The following is a 14,098-nucleotide window of genomic DNA, read 5'->3' as shown; positions in this document are numbered from 1 at the left end:
GCATTACAAATTATTCCAAGTTTCTTAGCATTCGTATATTACATCTTGAAATTTTTTCACCAAAAAATTAAAAAGAAAAAAATGCTGTCACATGATGTGGAAGTGAGAATCTGAATAATAGAAAGAGAGTAAGAGACGCAAGTGTTTCTTATTTGATAATTTTGTCACTACATGATGATCCCAATATTAAAAACATCAAGGGATATCGATCAGTGTTGGTCTTCTTTATTTATTACAAGAGATTAGAGTGTCGGCCATTTTAAATTATTCCAAGTTCCCTATCATTCATACAATTCTGAACAGTACTAAGCTTTTGACCAATATTACATCTTGATTTTTGTGCTGGAAATATGTATAAAAAAATTCCTGCACATGATTCTGAAGATGGCCATATATATAAAACCCTCACAGCTAGCACGAAATATCAAGCAAGAAAAGGCAATCAAATCATGATGAGTATCTTAAAGTAACTTTTGATATTTGGTGTTGGGTTAGTGGTGGCCTCAGTTTTGTACCGCTTCATCAACCACAATACAAAGGATTCAAGCCAGCTCACAAGTGCCGTCCAACTCAATCCAGGATTCGATTATTTTGTGTTCGCCTTGCAATGGCCAGCCGCTTTCTGCAATATTCAACGAAATAAGCCAAGAAATTGCAATCCAGATCCTCCACTGCCCAAACACCAAGATAAGTTCACGGTTCATGGACTTTGGCCTCAGTTGAATGGTGGGGTGTCTCCATTATATTGTTCACCAGGGCCTCCTATGCAAAATAGTGATGTAAACTCCCTTTTACTCATGTTATTTATACTTAAACATTTCATATATTACTTCTTGTTCCTTGTTAATACTCGTGTGTGTGTGTATTTGTACGTCAATGCAGCTTAGTGTATTCCAGAATGATCTGCTTGATTACTAGCTGGATTTGTTTTCTGCTCGAAATTTCCAAAGCAGCATGAGTTTTTGGAAAAGACAGTGGAACAAGCACGGAAAACGCTTTTCAAACAAGTTCAATCCACAACAGTATCTCCGAATAACGATTAACCTTGCAAGGAATCATGCGAAGCACATCTTTGATGAACTTGTTAAACAAGGTTAGGGGATCCAAGTTGATCTGTAGTCCCTCTGATCCTTATTATACGAGACTTTCTAGAGAGTCGTTTGGGTCTTTTTTTTTATAAAACCCCGTGATAGTTTCAACAAACATTACATATTTTTTCATATATGCTTATATTTAATAAAGGTAGTGAGAAAGAGTATAAATCAACAATCCTGTCATGATCCCAAAAGAAGTGGGCTCAGAAAATGACCCAAAAAGTGAGCCCAAATGGTACCGGCTTGTACGGCCAGAGGAGGAGATGAAAAACGCGAATATTCTGAGACTTGAGGCACCGTTTGGGTGACACTCCAAACCATAGTTTGGCGACCCAAACCATGGTTTGGGTGATAAGTCACCCAAACACCCACCCAATTTGCACAAACCGTGGTTTTGGGCCAAAACCGTGGTTTTGAAAAAGCAAAAATTTTTTGCTTTTGGAGAAAAAAGGGAGAGTGTGAGAGCCTATAGGATATGTATCTTGTTATTTTTTTTATAAACATATTTTTTTATAAACATATTTAATCTTATATTTTATAAATATATATACATATTAATTATTTATTAATTATATTATCTTATGTATTATTAATTATGTTAATAAAAAATATATTATTAACAATTTTATTCTTTCAAATTAAAATATATCATAAAATCTATTTTTTCTGTAATTATCATATTAACTTATGTCTTTTTTTTAGTAATTTGTATATATAAAAAGTGCTTCTGATCACAATTATCCAAACACTCTCACTTCTCAAAATCACTTTTTCATAACATTTATTCTTTCCCGAATATATTCTTCTCAGAGTCTATTATCCAGAATCACTTTTCCAAACCACGGTTTGGTTTCATCCAAACACACTCTTGGAGGCAGTATAATAGGGACAAAATTGCTTATGGGACGGATGTGGATGATTTTGGATGATCTTCTCTCTCTGGTCCCACTCTTGGGAATCCTCTCTCTATGCCTTCCGTCTCTTTCCCTCCCCTCCGTATCTTTCCTCTGCTTCTATCAGTTTGTTTACAATACTATTTGAATGTGTTCTCATATGCCTATAGTTATAACTGGCTTGAATATTAAATATATCCCTCCCGTCCATGATATATAAGCTGCTTCTAGAAGGATAACTTGATCCAAAAGATATGTCACTTGGAGATTAATTAGTGTTTATTTGTAATTTTTTTCTTATGCAATTAATGCTTAATTATGATTCCTTGTATTTTTCTCTTTCCTTCGCAGCCCCATTTAATTTGGGTAAAATTGAAAAAATATTCAGAGATAGATACAATAAGTTAACTACTAGTTCGTAGATTTGATGAGTAGTTAAGGTGACTTGTATTGTAAACTAAAGGGAGTAAGGTTGGAGTTTAGTATAGTCGATAGGGTAATGGTAGCAATGACTACTTGAATTTCATGACAAATTTGAGTAGTTTTAACTACTTGGGAAATTTAATTGAACAATCTTTTTTTTTTCCCTTTTTATCCAATCTTTTGCTCAGTTTCAGTGTTGGTCCTTCAGTAACGCTGTTACTTTATTGGTGATGTGGCACTAACCACTCCTCCCTCAGCCTTCCCCTCCACCACTCTGTCTTCAAACCGTCATATCTCTCATAGTTAATTTACTCTCTCTCCACCATCAACGTCCTTATCTCCTTTTGCATGATAAGCTTCACTGATTGTTCCAGATTCATCATTCCCTTCTCACAGCTGTAAAAGTATCCTCTTCCTCCTCCTCCATTCTTGCTAAGAAACAAGCTCTTTTTTTTTTTTTTTATGTAAAAATGCAACCTGTCTTTGTGGTTTAAGATTCTTCATCTCAGTAATGATGAGTCTGTCATTGATTCTATGGTTCGTCTTCTGATGCAAAATCCGACCCCAACTCTGTCCCATACAAAGGGATTGCGACCAACATGAACTGTGAGAGATGCTAGTGTTCGGTTTAAAGACTGACGGAGGAGGAGGCGGCGAGTGAAGAAGCTGCAGGAAGAGATGGTCAGTGCCACATTACCCATAAAGTAACAGCGTTATAACAGAAGCAGCAACATTAAAACTAAGCAAATACAATGGATTGGATAAAAGGGATGATGAAACTATAAGAACTATCAAATTAATTTTAGTGATACATGTGAATTAGTTAGAAGTTTCTCATAATAAGAACAAGAGGGAGTATATAATTGTGAATTGCAATAAATTTCTTGCTACTCGGATCGCATGAAATGATAACTTATTGGCAAGTAATTGGGTTTTATTTCATTATATTTAATTGGTTTCAGGAATCAAACCAGATGGAACTACCGCACGTCGGAAGGCAGATCCACGAGAAGCTGTAAAGCAGATCATGGGTTATTATCCAATGCTAAACATACAATTGAATGACTCAGGGGAACATCTGCTTCTTGAGATTCGTCTGTGTGTCAACAACGATGGGGTTAAACTCTTCCATTGTGACTCTCTTTATATATTTGCGGCTCCTTAAATAACTAACCTTTCCCACCTGTAAGTCAATTTCCATTTTTCCAGTCAACCATTATCATTTATTTTCATACATCAGTAAGTTTTGATTCTGAAATTTTATATATCCAAAGCAAATTGGTCTTATCGATTTTTCCCCTAATAGGTAATTGGGCGCTGCCACGCTTTGATTCACAAGATCACAGTCAACTGTAATCTTGATGTACCATCTTATTTAGAAGTCTTGAGCGTTTTGACTAAATTACTGTAATAAAGTATCCATTAATATAAATGTCTATGTTTGAGAATAATTGTGCAACACCTCACTTTTATATACTAATAGGATCATTTTAACGTCTGTGAATCACTAACGCCAGGTTTCCGTTCTGGAAAAAAAACAAGAAAATTTTTTTTTCCTTTAACATTAGAATCTGTTGATCAAATATTTCAAACCTTCAGATAACTGATGAGTGATCCAATATCAACCCTGCTTTCAACTTAATCTATTATCATCTAAAATAATTTCATACTATACAATCTTATAATATTATATTAAAAATAAAGCAACGCTCCTGGTTGACAGCATATACGTGCACTTGGCAATGCTCACTTCCTTCTTCTAGAGGATACAAAATAATATTTCCATAGAGCAAGTAAAGTTACTTGCCCATATATTTTGCTATACAATTTACAAAATTATAACAAGTATCTCTGATCTTCAACCAGCCCACCTTCTTCTTAAACAACCTCCTTGTTCTTCGGGCTACTAGCTTTCACTGTTCATCATAAATTGGGGGGTGAGATTCGAACGAATCTCCGTAGTAGTAATTTCCATCAAACAAATGTGCAGATCACATAAAGCATGCAAAACAAGCCAAAGTGGAACATAACCTTGCAAGCTAATGCAATTAAGCATTTATGCGCAATGACAGATAGTAAAGCTGAATAAATAATGTGCAAATACCTGGCGATCACTGCCCCATGTCTATTAGACAAGCTGAATAAATAATGCGCTAATAATTGGCAATCACTGCCGCGCATATAATTGGCAATCACTGCCGCGCAAATAATTGGCAATCACTGCCCCATGTTTATCAGCTGGACGTGGTCACGGCTAAAAATCCATGCAAGGAATTAAGGATTACATGTTCTCATGCTTTAGAAAAGTAATATGGCACAAACAGATATGCAGCAATCATACACAAGTGTAAGGTAGGAAAGAACTACTACCTGGTCTGCTTCCCTCCAAACCAAACCTTACCGTTCTCCTTTCTTTCTGCTTCTTGGTGGGCTTGAGCAGATATAAAAACCTATCATATTAATAAGGTAGATCAATACTTCATCCAACTGTATCTCATAAATTAAATAACTCTTTAAATCCCAAATCTTCTTTAATCTCTACCCTTACGTAGCGGTTGATCATCCTGGACAATTTTCTTATTCAAACTATTCTCTTTGAAAGGCTTCCTTCCTTATCTCAACCTATACAGTTACTTTACTTAGTAACTAGTCATCTTGGTCAAAAATACTATTTCTATTTATTTTATTTTAAGGACAATGTCATGTCTCACATGCATTTGCTTTCAAGTCCACTTACTTGAGTTTCAATCAAGTAAAAAGTCCGAATGACTTTGACTTACACGTACTCATTTATAAATACACATTCAATCTCCCTAAATACACATTCAATCTCCCTTGTTAGAAATTTAGTCAAATAACTCAATCATTTGAATCCCCACTAAACCATTCATAATTCATTTACACACTTGACTACCTTCCAACATTAACCGTTAGCCTCAATTATTTGGATTCAAATCAAGAAGCTCTACCTCTTTCTTAACAAGCTTGATTTTCCTTAAGCAAATTCCTAGCTTAACTTTATTTAACTTGACAGCACACGTGTATACATATTTAAGAGAGCTCACAAATCCTCTGAATCCTTTCAACAACAATAACTTGATTCTATAAACATTCTTTAGTCAATTACAATTCCTCTTCACCATTTGCAAACCTTAAGAACACAAATTTCCTTCTTGTTTCTCTAAAACCAATATTTAATCTTCTAGCTATCAAGCATCAGCTAAGTCTCTATTAATCATTTCTTACTTCATTTGATAATTCTCTAACTTCTTACTTAATTTATAATTTCACTCTTTAATAACTTCTAAGAATCTCGATTGACTTAAACCCAATATCCCTCTAACTCAGCAACTTTTACATTAAACCACTCTCATTTGCACAGGGACCCTTCCCCAGTAACTCTAACATCATTTTACATCTACACTACTGTCGAAATCAATTGTAAAATGTTTTTGTTTCGAATCTGAAGTTTTCCCAGATTTTCAACACATACCCAAGACTAATATTTGACCATACTTATTCACCTTATACACCTAAATTTTTCTCCTTTTCCTCCTTTAAATCTTACATTCCCTATTCAACCTTTTAACTATAAAACACACCCAAGCCTCACGGTCAATTTCCTACCACTCATACACTCCCCCCATTCAAACAGCAATATAGCGTATATTTATATGATCCTATATATATATATATATATATATATATTTTTAGGTGAACCAAAATCACAACTGTGTATATATTTATATGTCATCAACCTTTCTTTTCCACTGAACCCGAAGCTAAAAACTTGCAGGCATAACAATCTCTATTCGGTAAACTCAAAAACAGAGCAAACAGCACTTGCATATATCTACACACACATATATACATACTTATACCGAAACTATATATATATATATATATATATATATGTCAGTTCGGTCTCCTCTCAAACCAGTGAACCCGACGCCATATAACATCCAACAACCAGAAAGAAAAACAGATATCATTAACTCAAGTGATTAACGCCTGTGTTAGAAGCTAAGAACCAGAAACGAAAACAACATGCAAGCGCCGAAATACACTCCCCTGTCACGGATTCAAAAAAACAGAGCAACCCGTCACACACAAACTCCTTCTGGATCCCGCGGCATATGCATATGTCTATATATATATATATAAAAGAAGCGTCCTTCTCCTCCCTTTAACCTCTGTTTTCGGTTGACATAAACAGAGGAGAACAAATGAAATCCATACCCAAAACCAGAACAAGAAGCAACGACGTCTAAGTATACCAGTATATTATTTCAGTTCGGTAATCTCAAGACAAATTATCAACCTTACATGAAAGCTTGAAAACCAACATCAAACACTTCAATCTACCCATAGAATCCGAATCCATCGGTCCATCTCTTCACTGGTTCATTTTCTCTCTCTAAGCTCATCTCTCTCTCTCTCCTCGACTTCGCCGGTAATATGAACCAAAACCAGAAAATGAAGACAGCAATAAACTCGTGAAGCTCACCTGATTCAGAATCCAAGTTTGCATGCAAGTGTAGCTCCTCCGATCACCACCTCCATCGCCAACTTCTCTCTCTCGGTCTCTCTCTCGGCCTGTCTCTCTCTCGTTCTCCTTCTCTTTTTTTTTTTTTTCCTCTTTTAGACACCGAATGAATGAAGCGTAACGCGTGGTGATCAGCTGATACATGGAGGAGTGAATCAGACGCGTGGATGACCAGCTGTTGAATGGAGAAATGATTCAGATGTCTTGAGGAGAAGGCAGCACGTATATTGTATAATTGCTGTACCATTTTGTCCTTCTAAATAATTACTCCTCCAATCCTATCCCTTCTCCTATTTTTCTGAAATATAAGATATATCCAGAAATTAAACCAAAATATCATAAATGGATTTTTCTTATCCATTAGCTTCTTTGACCCATAAATAATTTTCCTAAGAATTTTAGATCAAAAGTCCACTCCTGACTATTTTTCTGAAATTTTCCAAAATATTTTTAAACCTTGAAAAATCAATATTCCATAATTTTCCCTAATTGTGATTGAGCTATTAAATAATTTTAATGAACTTTCTCTTTTTTTGCTCATCCTGAATTAGAAAATTCGGGATGTTACAAATTGCACCGATCGATGACCTCATTACATTATTTTGCTCGCACGATATCAATTAGGTATAGAATATTAATATTAGTATATCCAAATCAATTAAACAGTTGATACTATCGAGAATTTTATATTCAAATATATATATCAACATTAGCCTAGAATGCCATTACTTTAGTTTCAAAATTAATATAACATGTAAAAATAGGCATGTTTTCCCACGTATATTGGAAAAGAACAAACTAAGAAATGAGTCGGTTTGTTTGTAAATAGTCATATCTCCTCTTCAGTTGTGGCGCCCGCGTTGTTAATTCCTTCAAGGGTAAAGTTGAAAAATATTAGGCTATGTTTGGGATCAAATCAGAGAAGGAAAAAAGCCATGCTAAGAAGCAAGAAGCTCATTAAAGTCCCAAAATGATATGTTTGGGTTAGCTTTTGGGCAAAATGACTACATTGAAGTTAAAACAGCTTTCTTTAGTTTTTGATTTTAGACTTTTTTTTTTAAATGACTTCTTAATAAATAATCCAAATAAGTTTACATCAAACTAACTTTTATAAAAAATTTATCCGTACATAAATCAAAGTAACCTAGTTGACTTTTACACTGCACCAACTTCACTTTATAAAAGTTGGTTAGAATAAATGTCACTGTTACATATGTCAATTCAAATAAATCCCTATTTGATAGGACATAGGGCCCTTAATGCCCCAACCTCCCAAATATGTTTTCTTCTCTGCATTGATTATTAGATTTTGCGTAAAATTAGTAATATTTTGATATTTTATGAGCATGAAATTGTGTGGTTTTAAATTTTTTATAATTTTAAAAAAGTAAATCAAAACTGGACAAATTTGAAGTATTTTTTTAAATCATAATAAATTCAAATTAAACTGTATCATTTCGTGCTCGTAATACATTAAAATGTCACTAATTTTATTCAAAATCTAATGATCAATATAAAGAAGAAAAAAATCATTAAGGAGGTTGAAGCATAACAAGGAACATTAAAGAGTGAGATTTTAGAAGCCTCCCTATCAGGTTAAATGCAGGGGATAGAAAGGTGGGTTGTTTCTGATGAGAAGGCCCAAAAAAGAATTCTAATTTATCTCTGATGTATAGGTTATGAGGGAGTAGTTGGAAACCTCAAACCAAAAAAAAGGGACCAAACAAGTCAATTCAACCAAAATAACGATGAACCAGTTTGAGGTTTGGTCTAGTTCAGTTTAAAAATCAGCCCCTAATCAACCCCGAATAACTCAGGATGAATCAAAATAAATCGGTAAAAACCAAGCAAACCGCTAGCTTAACTGGATTGGCCAGTTGCTTTTTTTTTCCCCCTTCTTTCTTGCTCTCACCATTCGCCAGACGTCTTGATGTTTGTGGAGATCATGGGCACTGCAAAGACAAGTTGTAGAAGAAGGGAAATCATGGAAGTGGAGGAAGACAGAACTTTGTTTGCGCCGCTTTGAACCATAGTCATAGAAGACTAGAAGACAAGCAAAACAATAATTGAGAGAGTAGGATGGATGGATGAAATATAGAGAGGAAAAATGGTGCTAGTATTAGCTGTTTCTCCATTTGAGAAAGAAAGAGAAGTGAGGATGCCAGGAAGCAATTTGAGAGAGAGAAGGGAGAAATAATTATGCGTGCTTAAGGAGGCGAGATAAGTTGCCTCACCACCTATTCTACTCTACCTATTTATTGTCCAAGGAGGAAAAAGGAAAGAGAAACTACTTTGTGATGCATGATAGAGGGAGGAAAATGAAAATGAGGAGTGCACGTGGGAGAGGGAGGAAAGAGAAAGAGAGAAGAAATGGTAAAAAAAAAAAAGTTTAAAAAAATAAAGATTCTATTGGGTCATGTGAGAGAAAAGGAAAGAAGAAAAAAAATAAAAAAACATAAAAAAATTCATATACATAAATATTTTCTAACATGATTATCCATTTAAAAATTAAATATTTTTTAATAATTAGAATATGAATATTTTTACCAATTTTAACTACATTATATTATTTTAATTATTACTAGTTTGATACTGGTCTCACCCCAATATGACTTACTGACCCAATTGAACTAATGTCTCGACTGGTTCAATATTTGGTTCTTTTTCTTTTTTTTTCCTTACCTCAAACACAATAGATGTGTGTGTGTATCTATGTATATGTGATATATTGATGTTTTGTATGGCATTTTATATGCCTTTTGTGGGCTTTTTACTATGTATTTGGGTCATCATTGCATCATTTATGCTTAATTGTGGTCAAAGGGTAATTGCATGAAGATAACATTAAAAGAGTAAAATTGTCATATTTATAGGATTGCTCTAAATTACTTGTATTTCAAGAGATATTTGGTATTATATAGTGTATTGAACTTTATTGCAGATCATTTGTGAAATTATAGTGAATTTAGAAAATGACAAATAAGACTCAAAACATTGCTGCCAAAAGATCAAAAGAATCACAAGTAGGATCAATGTGATTTCAAAATGACAGGAGACCATGAGGCCAAATATAACAGCTTCACTAAAAGCAAAGTACGCTGTGGCGCAGTAATTTTGGGCTGCAACGCACTAAATACAGAGCACCCACTTGAAAAGACCCGACCCAACTCGTCATTTTAGGTTTCCGGGAGATGATTTCAACAAAACCACCTTCGTTGACTATACCATTAGCCTCCAACACTCTCATCTTCTATCTCCATCGGTTTCCAACTTCTTTACACCATTACTTCCATTTCTCTTCATCTTTTCCAGGTCTCCTCCTTCGTTGATACCTTCTTGTAATTTGGGGCTAGGAGCATTGTCGTGCGTGGTTGAGCACTTGAATTCCTAAAGATGGAGCAATGGGCTTGAGTTCTAGAATTTGACAGAGAGTTACTCTAGTGTCATTCATGTTCTCCTTATATATTTTGGTTTCCTAGCTTTAGGTTTATCATTGTACTATGTTGAGATTGATTTCCTTTTATGATTGACTCCATGGATTGTTACGCTGCTTTGTGATTTCGTCTATGAATGTGGCTTGGTTTTGATATGTGCGTGTGTGGTGTGTGTGTGTTTTTTTTTGTGTGTGTTCGTCTATGTTCCTCTATTTTGGTACTTTGGCAATCATTTTGTCAGCTTATTCATGTTTAATGATTTGATTATTGAGTGCATTTTTATGGGATTGATGTCTTAGCCAAGCATGAACCATTTGGAAAAGGAACTAGCTACATTAATTAATCTAAGTTGCATATTTTTAATTCCCATGTCATTTAACTGAACTAGGGTAGCCCAAATGCCATTCTCAAGAGTTTTTCTATCATTGCATTTCCCAAATCTAATCAATTTCCATATCATTCTATTTGTATAAACAAAAGACCAGAAAGAGGTAGCATTATGATATTAAGATATGTTTTCTATAACTGAAATTAAACCCCATTTTATTCATGTTTTTAGCACTCAGTTAATTAATTAGGATTCAAACAAAAGGCTTCTCAATAACTAGACAACTCAAGCTGTGCCATATTATATAACTTGAAAATACTCTTCTAGTTCTTACTATATGACCTAATTGACGAATTGATATTTGTTCTATATGTAAGACTTATTTGATGTGTTTATTAATTTTTTTTGAAATTAACTCCATTGATATCCCTTCAATAATGGTCAGGTAGGAAAACAAAGGAGAGAATTGAGAAAAATACTTAGAGTATTTTAAGAAAAACATGTCATATTAATTAATTTAACTATCATCTTAATCTACTTAAATTAGTTAATTAGGTTTTATATCAAGCTTTTTTTAAAAAAAAAAATTGACCCCAAGAGGCATCACGAGAAACAGATTAAATTAAATTAACATAGACATATATGGAGGAGGGTGGCACAGGATTCAACCCACAACTGACTTTATATGGATCAATTAGAATTGAAGATTTTCACAAGCTTTTCACCTACCCTTCAAAGTTCCTACCACATCGACGCCTCAAAATAACCATTGGCCATGCAAAAGCCTAAGAACATGAAACCAGCAGATAGAAGTCAGATCAACGTCAACTTCAAGACGTTTGAAAGACGACGATGGGATGGGGTTTCATTCTTCGAATCGTATCTTTCCAACATATTTGCCTCCGTTCCAACTGAATCGCCGCCACTTTCTATATATGCTCGCCACTATCTACAGAACCCATGCATATGCATGATTCCCAAACTGAGTCAGTGAATATGAGAGGGCCTAAATACATCTATATACATGCATATTCCGCTTGTCTTGTTTATAGGGAAAATTGGACAAAATGACCTCTATTGAAAAATATTTATCACAAAGAACCATAAAAATTGTAATTATTTAAAAAGATCAAATATTACAATATAAATTTTAAAATACCAAATTGTTCCTAACCAAACCTCCTACATTTTCTCCCACAATTTCTATTCTGTTTATAAAAACAATGCGAATTTTTAAATTTCACTAGATTAAAAATTCAGATATTCCATCATATTCTTAAATAAAATTGATAATTAAGACTGCGATAATATTTTTGAATACGAGAAAAAATATTGTCAATAAAAATGAGGTTTTTATTTTTATTTTGTGAGTTTAATTTTTTGTTTTAATAAAAAGAGTTTAATTGATATTAGTATTGATAATATAAATTAGGCAATAATATATAAATGAATAAATATCAATATTGATCATTAAATAATACTTCTTCTGGTCTTAATATAAAACCTCATTTGTTGATTATAACTAAGATATTATAATTAGGATAGAAGGTAGTAAATTGACGATATGGTCATGAATCTTAGTGGGGAAAAAAAAAGGTTAAAAACAAAGGATATGATTGGTTTTGGCCTGTTCTACATCATTTATCTCATTCAAATAATGTCCATCTCATGAGCAGAAATCTCATCTCCCACATCCAACCGGTAGCGTCCACCGAAGAAAATTGTCTCACGTACCATCACATCTTGACAATGGATTATGATTTGATTTGAATGAATAAAATGTATTTAGTTTTTTTTTTTTTTGCCCCTCGACCTTGCCTTTTCTAATAAAATTGAATGAATATGAAATTTTTCTTCCCACTGAGGTGTCGTTTCCTCCTATTTTCTCTCTATATGCTATCTTCTCTTTCTATGTCTTCTTTCTTCTCTTCTTCCCTCCCCTTGTCCTGCTTTTGCATCTCACTTGCAGTTGTAAAATGGGGGAAAATTTACATGTATGTAATAAAAATTTTATTAAAAAACAGTAGATGACACTATGTTGCATAATTAAATTTTTTAGCTTATTATATGTATAAAATTTCCTCCTTTTTGTCATGTATGTAATAAAAATTTTATTAAAAAACAATAGACGACACTATGTTACATAATTAAATTTGTTAGCTTATTATATGTATAAAATTTCCTCCTTTTTGTCATGTTTCTCATTTTATCAGTTAAAGCTTAGGGACCGAGTCATGAAGACCGCCAAAAAAAAAAATCATCAGACGTCGGCGGACAACATGCTTGCGTCACCGGCGGAGGAACCTCTTTGCGGGGGCTTTAAAAGGACACGTGGAGCTGACAAACCCATCGATTAAGTGGAGGTAAGTGCTCAGATCATGACACGTGGCAGCATTCGTCCTCTTGAGGTACGGAGAATCCCTGCTACACAGCCGAAACTCCTTCCCCACCTCAGCATAAGTCAACTGGGCATCCACCAGCCTCTTTTTGACCCACCTTGCCATGTGGGCACCGGTATCATCCGCCACGTCATCATCACCTTCAAAGACGAACCCTGGCACTTTCGTAACCACATCGTCGGAATTCACTATACGTAAAACCTTCGTCCCTTGCTTCTCTACCTCCCGCCTGAACCTCCAATCGCCCACGCGCGGCCCGCCGAACGATATCACGGTGACCATCGGCTTCTGGGGCTCGAGCCCGAAGGCCATTTTGATGTCGTACGCCGTGAGAATCGCCAGCGCCGCCCCTAAACTGTGGCCGGTGAGGGTCAAGCTGAGGGTTTCACCATCGTAGGTTTGAAGAATCCGACGAATTTCTTCACGGACCATTTGTTGAAGGCTCAAAGAATCACAAACTGCTGAAGTATACAGACTCAGGAACCCACTCTGCACCATCGGTCCATCATCTTCGTCCTGCTCTGTTTCGCTGGGAGGAATAGGGGTGAGATTGGCACGTAAATTTTCCAGCCATTCCAAGCAAGTCATTGTTCCTCGATATGCAATAACGACATCTCGACGTCCGAGCCGTTTGATCTCTTCTTCGTTTTCACAGACAGCTACGTAGCCGATGTTGCTGGTTCTGGCGGCGACCCGGCTCGGTGCCTTTTCGACCCAACGAGGTAGCTCGATGGCTCAGGTTGCTCGTAGGTGCTTGGTTACTTTGTACCCAGTGGCTCTCGGCAACCTGAAACGGCCGGAGAATTTGTTCTTGGGGAAGCCACAAGCGGCATAGGAAGGTGGAGAAGGATCGAAGTTAAAGGACTTATAAGCAGCGTCGACGAAATCGCCGTACCTGAGAATCTCAGAACGTAGATTTTCGTCCAATGGATCAAGCAAACTGTCCCAATCGCTCAAACCTTGGTACTCCATCCATTTCTT

The 14,098-nt window shown here is 35.2% G+C and overlaps 1 pseudogene; it reads right to left on the bottom strand.

Annotated features, from left to right (window-relative positions):
• Window positions 1-13,006: 13,006 nt before the first annotated feature.
• On the bottom strand, window positions 13,007-14,098 carry LOC114763307 (phospholipase A(1) DAD1, chloroplastic-like; annotated as a pseudogene).

The sequence above is a fragment of the Neltuma alba genome, unplaced genomic scaffold (genome assembly GCF_004799145.2).
Source record: "Neltuma alba isolate B1F8T4 unplaced genomic scaffold, ASM479914v2 tig00011274_pilon, whole genome shotgun sequence".
Classification (NCBI taxonomy): Eukaryota; Viridiplantae; Streptophyta; class Magnoliopsida; order Fabales; family Fabaceae; genus Neltuma; species Neltuma alba.
The sequence above is the reverse complement of the archived record's forward strand: the minus strand, read 5'-3'. Positions and strand labels throughout refer to the sequence as shown.